This window comes from Talpa europaea (genome assembly GCF_964194135.1).
Source record: "Talpa europaea genome assembly, chromosome: 7".
Classification (NCBI taxonomy): Eukaryota; Metazoa; Chordata; class Mammalia; order Eulipotyphla; family Talpidae; genus Talpa; species Talpa europaea.
The window spans coordinates 28835429-28849730 of record NC_140074.1 but is presented as its reverse complement, the minus strand read 5'-3'; positions in this window follow the sequence as shown (position 1 = coordinate 28849730).

Sequence of the window (14302 nt, the reverse complement as noted above, 5' to 3'; positions counted from 1 at the left end):
TTTTGAAGACTATAAAAGTTGGGGAATTATTAATATTTACAAGTAAGAAACATGCAATCAAAGGAAGCACTAAAATATTTTCTGGAAATCAAATGGAAAACATCGTGTTCCACACCGAGTCATTTCATTTTATGACTACAGCAAACAAATTTTTCAGTCATGGTCTAAAGTAGAAAAGTAGTTGTAAAACACTAGTTCTTTGTTTATGATCTAGAAATTAACTACATATTCCCCTTAGTAATTAAGCAAAGAACAGTCATTTAAATCACTCTTAAAAACATGACTTTATTTTAGATGCAGGATGAGTAAAATGCATGAATGTCAATCCATGTCTGCACTATCTATCTGTCAATAGAAGTGGCTACATACAGTGATTATAAACCAAATCATACGCATTCTCTGGCATGTCTTCATAAGAGATAGGAAAATGCTTGATGAATTTTCCTTTTTAGCTCTATTTTCTCCTTCTAGCTGTCCTTGTCCCTCCACATGTTTTCTACTTCTCTTCCCCAATCCATTTTCTCCCTAGAGGTTCACATGCCATTGCAACATTGCTCAGGAGATGAATCCATTTTCTTTCTGCTAACTCTTCTTCCTGGGAAGATGGAGAATCTCCTCATTGATTTTGACTGGAGATTTTTTTTTTTTTTAAGTAGAACAGACTTCTGACCTTTCAAATGATCAGATTAGGATGGTTATTTTCACATTATTAAGTAATCAAGAAACAAATGCATTAGGAAAGAGTTTGGTTCACAGGCAGCCTGTCAGCTTCTAAAAAAATTATTTTGCACTGACAGCTAACCCATATTCCATTTCTTCCTTTGCCTACGAACCACATGGGAAGCTAAAATGCATTTTAACATTGCATTTTGCCTAAAGGCTATCAGTAAAATTTAATTTTCTTACTGCATTGATTTTTCCATTATAAGTTGTAACAGTCTAATGATATCTCATAAGAATTTTTAGTATTGAGGAAAAGGATGTGAATGATTTACCCATGATAACTGCTTGAAACATATCGTAATTTTGAAACAAATCTTCTAGATCTTTTTGAAGGGGAGCTGTTTAAAACTCATAGTGCTTAGATAGTGATTTTAATTCACAGATTATAAATTTGACTATGTAACCCACTCCTTGAAAATATATTCCCAACATTTGAAATCAAAACATGTTATTGTCGGTAGGAAATTCATTATCTAGATGTGGGGTTGACTGTTAATATTAAAAATTAAATGTATCACACTGAAACAGGTGACTGAAAAGACATTAGAGAATAAGGTTCTTATCTCTTAAGCTCTGTTGCATCTAGTAAAGGTTGACATCTTATTCTAATTATTTCAACTATATCAGGTTGTCAGATTTTTATTTAAAGTTTGAATAAAGCATGTATTAAAGATATTCACAAAGTCCATTTTCCTACCAAAAAAAAGAGATTCTTTTCTTTCTAAATAGTTGTTTCATCACTGAAGCTTCAGCAAAACTTAAAATAACCATGTTGAGAAAACATATAAAAAAATAGAACCAGTGTCACAGTGAAATCAACAGAGGATTCAATGTGCCATATGTTCAATAGCTCCAAGGGAATATTTTAATTATTATTTCACATTGTCATAAACACTACAGGTGGTTATAAATATAAAATGTAGATTTGTGAACAAAAAATAGCCAAGTTAAATACATCATTGTTCACAAGGTAGATGTCATCAAATGGAAAGTGTCCTAATTGCTATCACTCATTCTTATCTTTAGTGTGTTCATTGTGGGCATGTCTGATACTTATTTTCATGAAATTTGGTTTTCACTTTTTTTTAACATTTAAAGGGCTTGAAATAGAAATGGAGAACATCTGTTTCAAAGAAATAAATTGTTCTTTAAAATGTCATCAAAATAATTTAGAAAGTCAATCCTTTTCCTATTTTTAAACTCTAAATTTTAATGTTAAACCACTGTGCTTAGTGAGGTAACTCTTAGTGAAAAAAAAATAAGGCAAATAACATCTACATTTTTTAACAAGGATATTTATTTCTGAGTAATTTCATAGATACTCCCATATCAAATGAGCCTTCCAAATGTTTAGTTTAGTTTTAGAAACTAATGTCATGTGTTTAGTCAATAGAACCAGACAAAACTTCATAATTACTAACCAATTACTATCCCTTCATTATTCTCTGTCATCAATGCTGAGTTATTGATAATCTATAGTAAATGACAAATAAAATTACAGATTGAAGCCAAATTTCTAAAGATGAGTAAATTTCTAAGCCTGGGTTGTTAATGACCAGATTTGGATTTAAACATTTTTAATTGATCTTGACTAGGTCATGTCACATTTCTATTTTATCTCCATTACTCTACTTAACATTTGTATTTACACATTGTGTGAATAAGAGCCAAATGTAATCTGGAGCTGAAAACACCTGAGGTTGTTTTTTGTGTTTGTTTGTTTGTTTTCATTTTTAATATTGGCAATTAAGAACCAGAAATTAATTTGCTTTAATTAAAAACATATAACCAAGGAATTTTTTTTTAATTAGCCACTCATATGCTGTAATTTCTTCCATGTATGTTTCATTTTATTTCAGTCCCTCAGAGTGGTGACACTTATAAATGTACTATGCATTTTACAAAGCTCTGCTAAACAGACACCTCAACCTATAAATCTCTTCCAAAAGTACTAAATAAAATTTTTAATTTTAATGAATAAAAATGTATTTATTGTTTCTTCTACTTTAGTTGGTAGTCCTTTTTGCCTGTGTTCTGAAAATTATAGTCATTTACTATATTATAAAAACACAGAATTTCCAAGGGAAGCTCTTATCTGTTTTATGATGCAGTAAAAGTATAAATGCCCTCAGTCAATCATCCGTATTTTTGTTAAAATGTTTTTCATTTATGTATGGAAACTCATTCAATAAACTTACCTAAAGGGAAAGAAACTGAATGATCAAGGATTATGCCCACTTGTGTGTTAGTAAATATTTTAACAAGAGGCTTTCCATCCCACATTCATAGTGTTTGCCAATTTGCATGGTATAATTACTAGCATCAAGCAGATTTCCAGCTTTGAACATGATGCCACTGAATACAGAGTTGAGAAGAGATGTACACATTTGGTTCTCAAAAGCTGGTTCTATTATATTCCTGGATTGTCATAAAACTAAGTGAAGAGGTTCAGGCAGACTTTACAGGGATTGAAAACATGAACTAGAAAACCATAAATCGCCAAGGCTGTTATTCTTTGTGTTTCTAATGATCAAGTGAGGGCCTTCTCTACTTATATTCCTATATCTGCTTTAACATTTTTTTTCTGTAGGCAAAGAGGCACACATCTCTCTCTCATTACTACATGTTACACCCAACAGGCATTCACACTCTAGTTTTATTACCATATTTCTGTAAATAAGTCATAGATATTCCTACTCACATTCTTAATCCGGAGTCTACAAAATTTCTGGAAATCCAGTTTATTTGCTCAGATTTAATGTGATAACCATCCCTGTTTTATGATGGCAATGGTGGTGATTTTAATGGTGTATGTGTGTGTGTATCCCATATACACCTGAGAAATATATGGACCATGATAGATAAGGAAATAAGAGAAATAGAGAAGTAAAGCACTGTGGTTAGGAGAGTTTCAAAAAAAAAAGGATATGTGCCTGGTTTAGGCAGCGACTTATTCACAGTCATATCCTCCCCACCCCCCTTAAGGGCAGTCATAATAAAGACCCCTTACTGTCCTCAAAGATGGCCAGGCACTAACACCTGAACTTTTATATGCATTAGCTTACAGTGCAAAAAATAATTGTTAACATCTTTGCAGATGTGATTAAGCTAAAGATCTGGAGATGGGGAGGTTTTCATGAATTAACTCATAAGTCCAACATAATCAGAAGATTCCTTGTAAGTTAAAGAGCTAGCAGGACAAGCAAAGCCCAAAAAAAGTGATGGAAGTGGAGTTTGTAATGTTTTAATTTTTGACTTTGAAGACGGAAGAGGGTCAGAGGCATAGAATGTAGGTACCCTTCTGAGGTGGAAAAAGAAAAGTTATTGATTCTCCACTAGAGCCTCCAAAAGAAATGCAGCCCTGCCAACAACTTGCTTTTCCCTGTGAGTCCCAGCTTGCACTGAATACCTTCAGAAATGTAAAGATAATGAATCTGATTTGTTTTATGTTACTAAGTTTGTACTTCAACTCAATAAGAAACTAATACACAGGTCAAATACAATTTGCCAGATGAGATGGTTAAGCAGTTAATCTGTAAGTTGGAAGTCATGGAATTTAAGATACTTTACTGATTAAAACAAGCAAGTTTATGTAGATATACACCTATCTCTACATATACATATATATGTAACAAAATAGTGTCATCACTAAAATAATTTGAGGTCCTTAAAGAAAAAAAAAAAAACAGCAACCTACTCTTTAATTATCACTCATGTTTACAATGTAGGATCAGGAGTGTTAAACTATATATTCCTCTTCTGTTTCAAGATATTTCAGTGAGTATTTCTTGAACATCTCCTAAAGCTTCTAATATAGAGACTTGTTTACTACCCAGAGCACAATAATTTATATTTAGAAAGACACCATATTATATATTACTTTACCACAGATAGAGACTATTGTAAATTCATATAATTTTTTTGTATTATTCCCACATAGTTACAATTAGTTTTGAGAGTGCTTATCTCATTTAGGTGTTCTTTCAGCATTCCACTTGTTTCATATTTAAAAAAAATGCAGACTTCTGGAGATAGGATTGATATCCATGCATACACTGGTAAAAAAACAGGAATCCAAAAGTAACCATTGATAGATCACCTCACTCAATAATTCAATATCACTGATTGAATGATTACCTTATTCTATTCCTATGTGAGTCATTTGAATTTTTTCTTTTTTTTAGCACATGTCCTGGCACTTTTTTTTTAATTTTAATTTTATTTTTATATTCCCCATACAATTGCAACCCCCTTAATTTGACCCCAATCCCTCCTTTCCCTGACCCCCACCCCCAATAGAGTGTCTCTGGTTCATAGTTGTTTGTTGATTTTGATTTTTACTTTATTATAGTTATTCTTTTTCCTGGTCTCTTCTTTAAGTTTTCTAGATTCCTGCTATGAGTGAGACCATCCAGTATTTTTCTTTTTCTTTCTGGCTTATTTTGCTGAGTATGATCACTTCCAGTACCATCCATGTTGCTGCAAATTGCATGTGTTTATCTTTTTTGAACTGGCCCAACCACTATGGAAAGCGGTGTGGAGATTTCTTGACCTACTAAACATAGAGCTTCTATATGATCCAGCAATTCCACTCCTAGGTATTTACCCAAAGGACACAGAAACATCAATTCCAAAGAGCACCTGCACCCCTATATTTATAGCAGCACTGTTTACAATAGCTAAGCTTTGGAAACAACCCAAATGCCCAAAAATAGATGACTGGATCAAGAAGATGTGGTCCATATACACCATGGAATATTACTCAGCATTCACAAAGGGTCATTTGAATTTTCATAAAGAAATGAGACTGATCAATAACTCAGAAATTAGAACCTCATTTCTTCCCCTGTGAGAGCAAATAATTCAATGAAATTACTATATACAAAAATGTATGTTATGAATCAGTAACATAGACTTCAGCATTGTCATTTCCAGGCATATTAGCTTTTTATTCAATTTTGAACTAAAAACAGGATCAGAGGTTTTAACCCTTTGTTGTTATAGCTTAATTAAGCACAAAAAATAAAAATAAAATACTAGAAAATTTAAATAACGGATCAGGAAAAAGAAAAACTGTAAGAAAGAAAATAGCCAAATGAACAAACAGCTATGAACCAGAGACACTCTATGGGGGGTAGGGGGTGGGGAAAGGAGGGATTGGGGTAAAAATTAGGGGTTGTAATTGTATGGGTAATATAAAAAAATAAAAAAAAAATTATTCGAGAGTGCAAAAAAATAAAAATAAAAAAAATAAAATACTTAACTTCTGTCTTCTACTTTGACTTCAGGAAAACCTAGCCAACTTCCTTTTACATACAATATGAATCACACATTACAGAAAAATCTCTAACACATATAATGTAAACCGCCTTTCAAAGAGAGAACATTGGTGTCACTATAATTTTTTTTTTTTTTTTTTTTTGGTGGGACACTCGCCGGCAGTCGGGGAACAAAAAGGGGAACAAACCGGCGCTGCAGAGGCTGCGGGCAGCCTCGCAGCCCAGCACTCAACTGCTGCACCACCAGGGGAGGCCCTGTCACTATAAACTTTTCAGAACACTTTTGTTAGACTGAAGATATAATTTTAATAAAACAATGTCATTTTGAAATAAAACATTATGTCTTAATATTTTTATGTCAATCAACATTACATAAAAGGGCGACTTAAACACACACACATTTATTGTATTTATAGTTCCTGGAGGTCTGAGATCACTGTGGTATCACTGTTATATTGTTGATTAAGGTTTCCTTCCAGTTCTACAGAGAAGCATCTTATCATTCCATCCTCATGTGGAGGAGATATTTTAAGAGCTAGCTCTTTCTCTTCTAATAAAGACAGTAATCTCATCACAAGTGCTGTACAATCATGCCCTAATTACCTCACAAATGTCCCATCACCGAACACCCTCATATTAGGGTTTCAACCTATGAATTTTGTGGGTCATGGATATTCCATCCATAGCAATTGCTCTTACAAAAAAAGAGGAGTGACGCATAGGAACCTAGAGTGCAGACGTAGGTGTCAAGCTGCCTGGGCTCCCATCTTGGTTCTTTCCAAATGTATAAACTTACGCAAGTTATATACCCTCTGTCCTTCAATATTCTCTTTTATAAAGTGAAGATTTAAACTGTCCTTATTCCATAGATGTATTATGAATTTTAATTTTTTATAAAGATTTACTTATTTATACAAGTGCTGGGTACAGTCAGAAGCGCGGGAGGGTGAGAGGATTCACCAGAGCCAGAGCGGGGAACAGAACAGGCAGACTGATGAAATACACTGCTGAGGGGAGCAGCGGGCAGCAGGAGAGGTCTGTGTGCCATGTGGGACCTTCGCCTGGTGGCCGGGGATCAAACCAGCGCTGCAGAGGCTGCAGGCAGCTTTGCAACCCAGCGCTCAACCACTGCGCCACCAGGGAGGCCCATTAATACTTATTTTTTATAAACTACTTAGACTAGTACCTGGTACTCATAAAGCACTGAAGAAGTATTTGTTCACAACATGAGACATATTATGAAGTCTCAGAGTAATTTTGTCAATCCTAAACCAGCGAATTTCAATAGTATTACAAACTGAAGAAATATATGTAAATATATATGTATATATAGGTATATGTGAACAGATATTTGTATGTATATGAATATATATCTGTGCATATGTAAGTGTGTATGTATATCCACACATACATACACAAACATACATTTGAATGAAATATGAAACAAGAAGTAGGCTTATAACCACTCTGCTTCTGAAAGGGACTGACCAATTTATAAACCGCTGATCTGCATATTCCTAGATTAACCAAATAATTTAAACTCTGTCTGTTGATGTTTTGATAAATGTCAAAGCAGGAGCAATTAAAAAAAAAAAAAAAACTTTTGTCAAAGGATCATTGGGGTAACCTTCAAATAGTGACCAAGCATGGATTTAATTAATTTCAACTAATTTAGGACTATGATTCTTTCCTTGATGATAGTAACTAGGAAACAAATTAATGCTACTGCACATGGCAGGGTTTGTGTATTTTGTGTACAATTATGCACCACATGCTGGAATGAGGCAATTCACTTGCTGTGTTAATTGGGTAAATCACCTTTTTTATTTTACCATTGCTCAGTTTAATCTCAGCAGCTTGGTCATTTCTGAGGGATATCAGAATATTATATAAAAAGGAAATAATTAAGTTCCCTTAGACAAATATAGGTTCTTGAATTATTATTAACATTTCTTACAAAATTATCACTATCAAACTATAACACTGATAAACAAGTGGAATTCTCTATTGTTACCACAAATATGAAATTGAAACCAAGAACCTGGGATTCAAAGCCCTTGACACTCAAGAATGCCTAAATTCTGGAGTTGGAAACACTATGGATAGTATAATAACTTTTTGTCAGAAGTGAAAATTTAACCAGGGGTACTTCTTACAGATTTGGTCAAGAGATTCTTGTAAGTTTTGCCCTCTATCCTTCATAGTAAGCAGACCATTTTTGGCTTCCCCTGGTGGCGCAGTGATTGAGCGCTGGGCTGCAAGGCTGCCCGCAGCCTCTGCAGCACCAGTTCGTTCCTCGGCCGGCCACCAGCGAGGGTCCCACAAAAAAAAAAAAAAAAAGGAAAGTAGGAAAGTAGACCATTTCATGTGGGATATAACCATATATTACTCATTATGTAGCTCATGATGATCACGGATTAAATGGAGATCTGGGCAAAACTCTTGATGAACAATATGCAACACAAGTCATTATGCATTTTTCATCAATGAAGGTCAATTTCTATACCTGTACTTGAATTTTTAATATTTCATTCCTGTAATTTTCCATTTTTTTTAGCCATGCCAATGTTATTGGTATTTTATCTCATTCCAAAATATAGGTTTAAACAAAATATAAAATTGATGTTATACTAGCAACAATTTAGAATGTTAAGATTTTTCTCAAATTCACATAAAATAAACATATATTTTATTGCCTTATTTCTTCTACTTTTCCTATTGTAGAGATAAATTAATTGTTCTTTCATTTTCATCTAGAAAAAGCATAGACTCTGAATTTGAAAAAAAAACATAGAAATCTTCTTAACATACTCTGAATATTCCCATTCTAGTACAGATATAATCTATTTAGTTTATATAAATTTACTGACTGCTCCCTAAACTCTGGATACCTGTGTAAACAAAGGAGACAGAGTTCTTTTTTTTTTTTTTTCCTGACAAAAAGCCAAAACAAAACTGTCAACTATTGTAATCAGGATAAACGCTATTAAATTATTAAATGAGACTTTAAAAGTCTGTAATGGGGTAACCCAGACCTCAACTGTGACAAAAACAGTCATGTAATAAGAAGTGATATTTTAGCTAACATGTAATATAACAACAGAAGTGAAATAAGATGGAGTTGATGGAGGCAAAGGAGAGAAAGGTTTTAAACAGAACATGAACTAATACTGGGTTAATCTATGATTAAATCTAGCAGGGATGTACAGCAATAAAATCCAGGAGCAGAAGTTATAAAAAATGATGATAAGGATGTCATGCAAGGTTATCACTAAGCGTGTGGTCAAAACAATGGATCACAGAATCAGAAGAGTACAGAGTGATAAAGACAGAAACTACAAAAGGACTGAGTACTGGTGGGTTAGTAGAATGCATAGGCTTGGCAATTACAGTAGGAATTTTATCATGGATATTATAAAACTTGTATAAATATAATTAATATGCTAATTACTTCAACCACATTAGTGATGAGTATGTTCAGTGATGAGTATGAATTGTATATTAGAATAATAGTCCAAGTCTATCTAGCAAAATAGATATTTATATATCCTGATATTTTGCTCAATTATGTTTTCTGGTAGGTCTTCAATCAAATCACAAGTCTCAGCATATAAAAAAATGAAATCATAAGCTTAATATATGGTCTATAGCTTATAATTCATCAAGACCTTATTCCTTAAACCTGTGGTCCAGTATAACGTTGAGTCCCAAATTAGTGTAAGTTATTATACAACTATTCTTTCCATTTTATAAATACTAAATTACTATGTTTATCTCTTACAATGGAAGAGAGAACAAGCTATTTGCATCCCAATAGATGACTTACACCAGTAGTGAAAATCCACTGAGGAAAAGAACAGATATCATTCACCTATGCGAAAACTCAAGGAAAAGTTGCTTGCATTAGAGGCTTGCTCAATGAATTAAAATAAGCCTGAGCAATAAGAAGTATCCAGTTCAAGTTGACTAACAACCGAAACCTCTTGGACTCTCTGAACCAGAAATTTTACCACATTGCCAAAAGTATGTCTATAACTCAGCTGGGCCTTTGACAACATGAAGCATACTACTCTTAGGCTAAATCGTAAGAAATTTGAACTTTCAAATAACATGATCATGTAAAATGATAGAGTAAATGTATCTTGTATCTTGTTTTAAGACTACCCAAAAATATAAATGACATCATCGTTACCACCACCACCACCACCACCATCATCATCATCATCATCATCATCATCATCCCCATCACCACTGCTCATTATCCTTTTCCTGTTCATCACTATTTGTGCAATTCTCCTATTAATCAAAGCCCAGTAACTCATATCTGCTAACTCTCAAACAAACATATCTGGATCAGCAAGATGGTAATTTACCTGATTAAATAAATTCATCTTTAGAAGTCAAAATATAAATAAACATATTATCTGATTAATGAAAGGAAAATTAAATTTCTTCAGAAGGCTTTTAGGAAATTAATACTTTAAACTCTAAAGAATTTTAGGATTGGGAATGTGAAGAAGCTCACATCACACTATGTTAGCTACTGCAGCAATGATACACTCAACCTTAAAAGAAGATGATGTTTTATATGTTGCTTTTTTTAATTAAAAAAAAAGAGCCTTAGGAAGAAATTTAAAATGCCTCTATATTTCATGAGTACACTTGAGAAAAATTAACCTAACAGATGAAATATGCACAGATCCATAGATAACCCATATGTAGGAAAAAGGGTACTGATCAAAATATTAGAGACTTTTCAGGATAACAGATGACTTTTCCACTTTTGATATTTTTAACAGCTTAGATAACAAAAATAACCTATTTCACAAGCTAAAAAATGCACGAAAAGTCATATGTAAATGAATTCTATTCAGTGATGTAACTAGGTTAGCAAGGAGAACCTAAAATTTAATGTTGATATAGGGAAAGCAATACAGTATGAGCACAAAAGTATAAATATAAATGTCATATCAGGAGATTCATACTTAACATGAGCTCTATTTGAAGCTCACAGTAAGATGTACTTTTCAAAACATAATCCAGTAAGAAAATTTACATACAAATAAAATAAAATAAATTTAAGTAATAAAATTTTTTTGGAGATTACTGTTTTGATTATCTCTCACATTTTCTATGAAAAAAATAGACAGATTCAATAAAGACACAATTATTTTTATCTAGGAATAAATGGCATGAACTATGAGCAAATGATAACAAAAGGGAACCTTATATCTTTATAATTTTCACAAAGATGGTGAGAGGAGCTTTGTAAGAAAGAATGCTAAATATAGACTGATATCATGCCAACCTCAAAATGCTATATTCAGCTCAATAAAAAGTGACATAAAAAAGAACATTCATGGGGATGAAAATATTCAGAAAAGGTGTTGAAAGGCACTTTTTTTTTTTAAGGATGCTAAAAAATGACATGGCAATTCTACCTAAAGCAGCTTGTGAGGATAAATTTTCTGCAGTTAGTCACAAGGGAAACAAATCACAATAATAGTAAGAATCTAAAAAGAATGAACTACATTCTTATATGTCTTTTATCAGGTTTGCTTGTGGGTATAAAATTTTCTTGAAAACTAAAGTGCAACAATGTCTGAAGTGTAGAAAATGCCTTATGTCCTCTTATTTAATAGCTAGAAAACAGCAAGTTACTGTCAATCATGAAATGTTCTTTCAAAAATTCTGGGTGCATGTGTGTACAAATTCACACAGGAGACTTATCACCAATGTCTTTTATTGTTATTGATGATATAATTAAATTTAATTATATTATGAATCTAAAATTATATTTTAGATTGATAATGACTACCAGCTTATGAAGATATTCTTTGTCTTTTTTTTTGAACCCTACAATGTTAAATCAACGCCCTCTCACTCATCTTTGACATTTTACATGAACTACCTTAGCGATATTTCACTATAAAATTAAGTCGACATTAAAGACAGACTACTTCACCATCAAGAAGTTAGAAGTGTAACAACTGATAAATAGAATCAGTGTTAAAACTTCAAGGTGATATTTACCATTAATAACAAGTCACTTGAGGTGTTATCAAATCTATAAAGTGAAGTGGCGTAGGAGGAAGCGTGAAGAGACACATTGTGACAGATAATGCACAAACAAGTCAAAGTAGATGACAGCAAAGGTCCCACTTCAGCTAGGGGGAAGCTGTGAAGAGCCACTCAGGCTTTCATAGGCTTGCCTCCCTTCAGATGATCTCTTCCTTAGCAGGGAAACACTTGCATGTTCTCTACCATGTTATATTCTAGAGAAAACTGTATTCACTAAGTGGAATGAACTATTTATAATAATTTATACAGCATGAATTCCAGTGTTATGCATCAAACAGAGGATCAATAAATATTATTTATTAACTTGAATTGATAAGTTAATCCATGGTGTCTATCAAAAGAAGATCAGCTTCCTAGATATGAAAATATAATAATAATAATAAAGCAAAAGTACTGTTGTTATAAAGAAGAAGAAGTGTTAGATGAGAACGTAAAGGAGAAGAGGTACTAACATTTGGAAAGGTTTAGAAGGCAGTTTTATATTTATCAGAATATAAACCTTAGCATATTTTTTTAGAGATTTATTTATTTACGCATACAAGAACTGGCAAACAGGCCAGAGGTGTGAGGGGTGAGAGGATTCACCAGAGACAGAGTGGGGAGCAGAACAGGCAGATTGACCAAAGTACACTGCTAAGGGGAGCAGCAGGCGAGTCAGGAGAGGTCTGCTTTGCCATGTGGGTTGCTCCCTGGCTGGGGATCGAACTCATGCTACAGTGGCTGTGGATAGCTACATAGGCTGTGTCTTAACCCCTGCGCCACCAGGGAGGCCCAAACCTTAGCATATTTTTGCTAAAAGTGCCTGATCCATTTTATTACATCTACCTCTCACAAGTCTTTGCAAGGATTGCCATAATTAACAACCATTCTTTCACAAGATGAAACTGAGACTTAGAGAAATTGAATGAGCAAGAAAATTTACCATGTCACCAGAGAAGGCCATGATAGCTTACCTTTCCCCACTAAGGACTCTGTACTACAACCTGTTCTCAGCACTAAAACAAGGTACTCAAGAACACAAAACTGAATATCTGACCTCTGCCTTTCACATTCTCTTTCACAGTCTAGTGAGGGACCACAGAGCTCAAGGTATGCACACTCTATAAACAGAGTGAAGGAAAAACAGAGAGAGCTTAAAGAAAGCTGAAAAGTAGACCAAAAATTAAATGAAAATGGATCTTGCTGTCATAAATGTTAATATTCTTAGTATACTAGATGAAAATATAATTCATATATACAGGTCATCTCCCCCAAAACATAAACTCAATGCCTATTGTACCAAATATCTAAAAGGGGTGCAGGAGATAATGCTTTATAAATGCTATATAAAAAGTATTTTAGAAAGGGATAGAGATAACGCATATGTAAGGAAGGTAAGTACCAAGATAGCACTTTTTCAAACATCATTTTATCCTAAGTACCTTGCACAGTGCCCAACTCAAAATATATGCCTAACAACAATAACAGATTATTAAGTGCTCTCAGCTCTATAGCTGCATAAGTTAAGCTTAGATGTTTGTCAGCATTTGGTCAGTCATTACATTTAGAGACCAACATTCAAGTCAGTTTTTTTCTGACACCAAAGCCTGATTATTCTAAGGCTATACAAAGTAAGTTACAAAAATAGTGCTCATGACAGAACTAAGAAATCTGGAGGGGGAATTCTCCACTTGGTGTGAACCTGGTGTATTGCTGGATTCATACACTCAAACATATATGATGGTTGTCTAAACAATTAAACCAAAATAGTGGTTAATCTCAGTTATGTAACCCAGTCATTGACCAGAATTGATGCTGTAATTCTGATACTAGAAGAGTACCACAGTAGACTTTTAAAAAGAATATTAAAAATTGCAACATATACACTCAATAAAGGGACCATTTTCATTATTAAAATTTTGCTACTGAGCAAGGAATTACAAAGTGTATTCTAATATAAGAAACGGATCTTTTCTAAACAAGGATCTAGAGGCCACTCATAGAAATTCTCTCTTCCAAGAGTTTTTAACTCAATGCGCTCTTTTCAGTGAAAGCCTCTCTGGTCCCCTATTTAAAAGTTTACACCCTACCCCAACACTCCTTTATACACATTCTGCTGCTTTATTTTGTTCCCTTCTAGTACTTACAAATATCTAATATGTAGATATAGATGTAGATAGATGATACAAACATACACATTAGGCATCTATTTCTCCCGCTAGAATATAAACCATATCAAG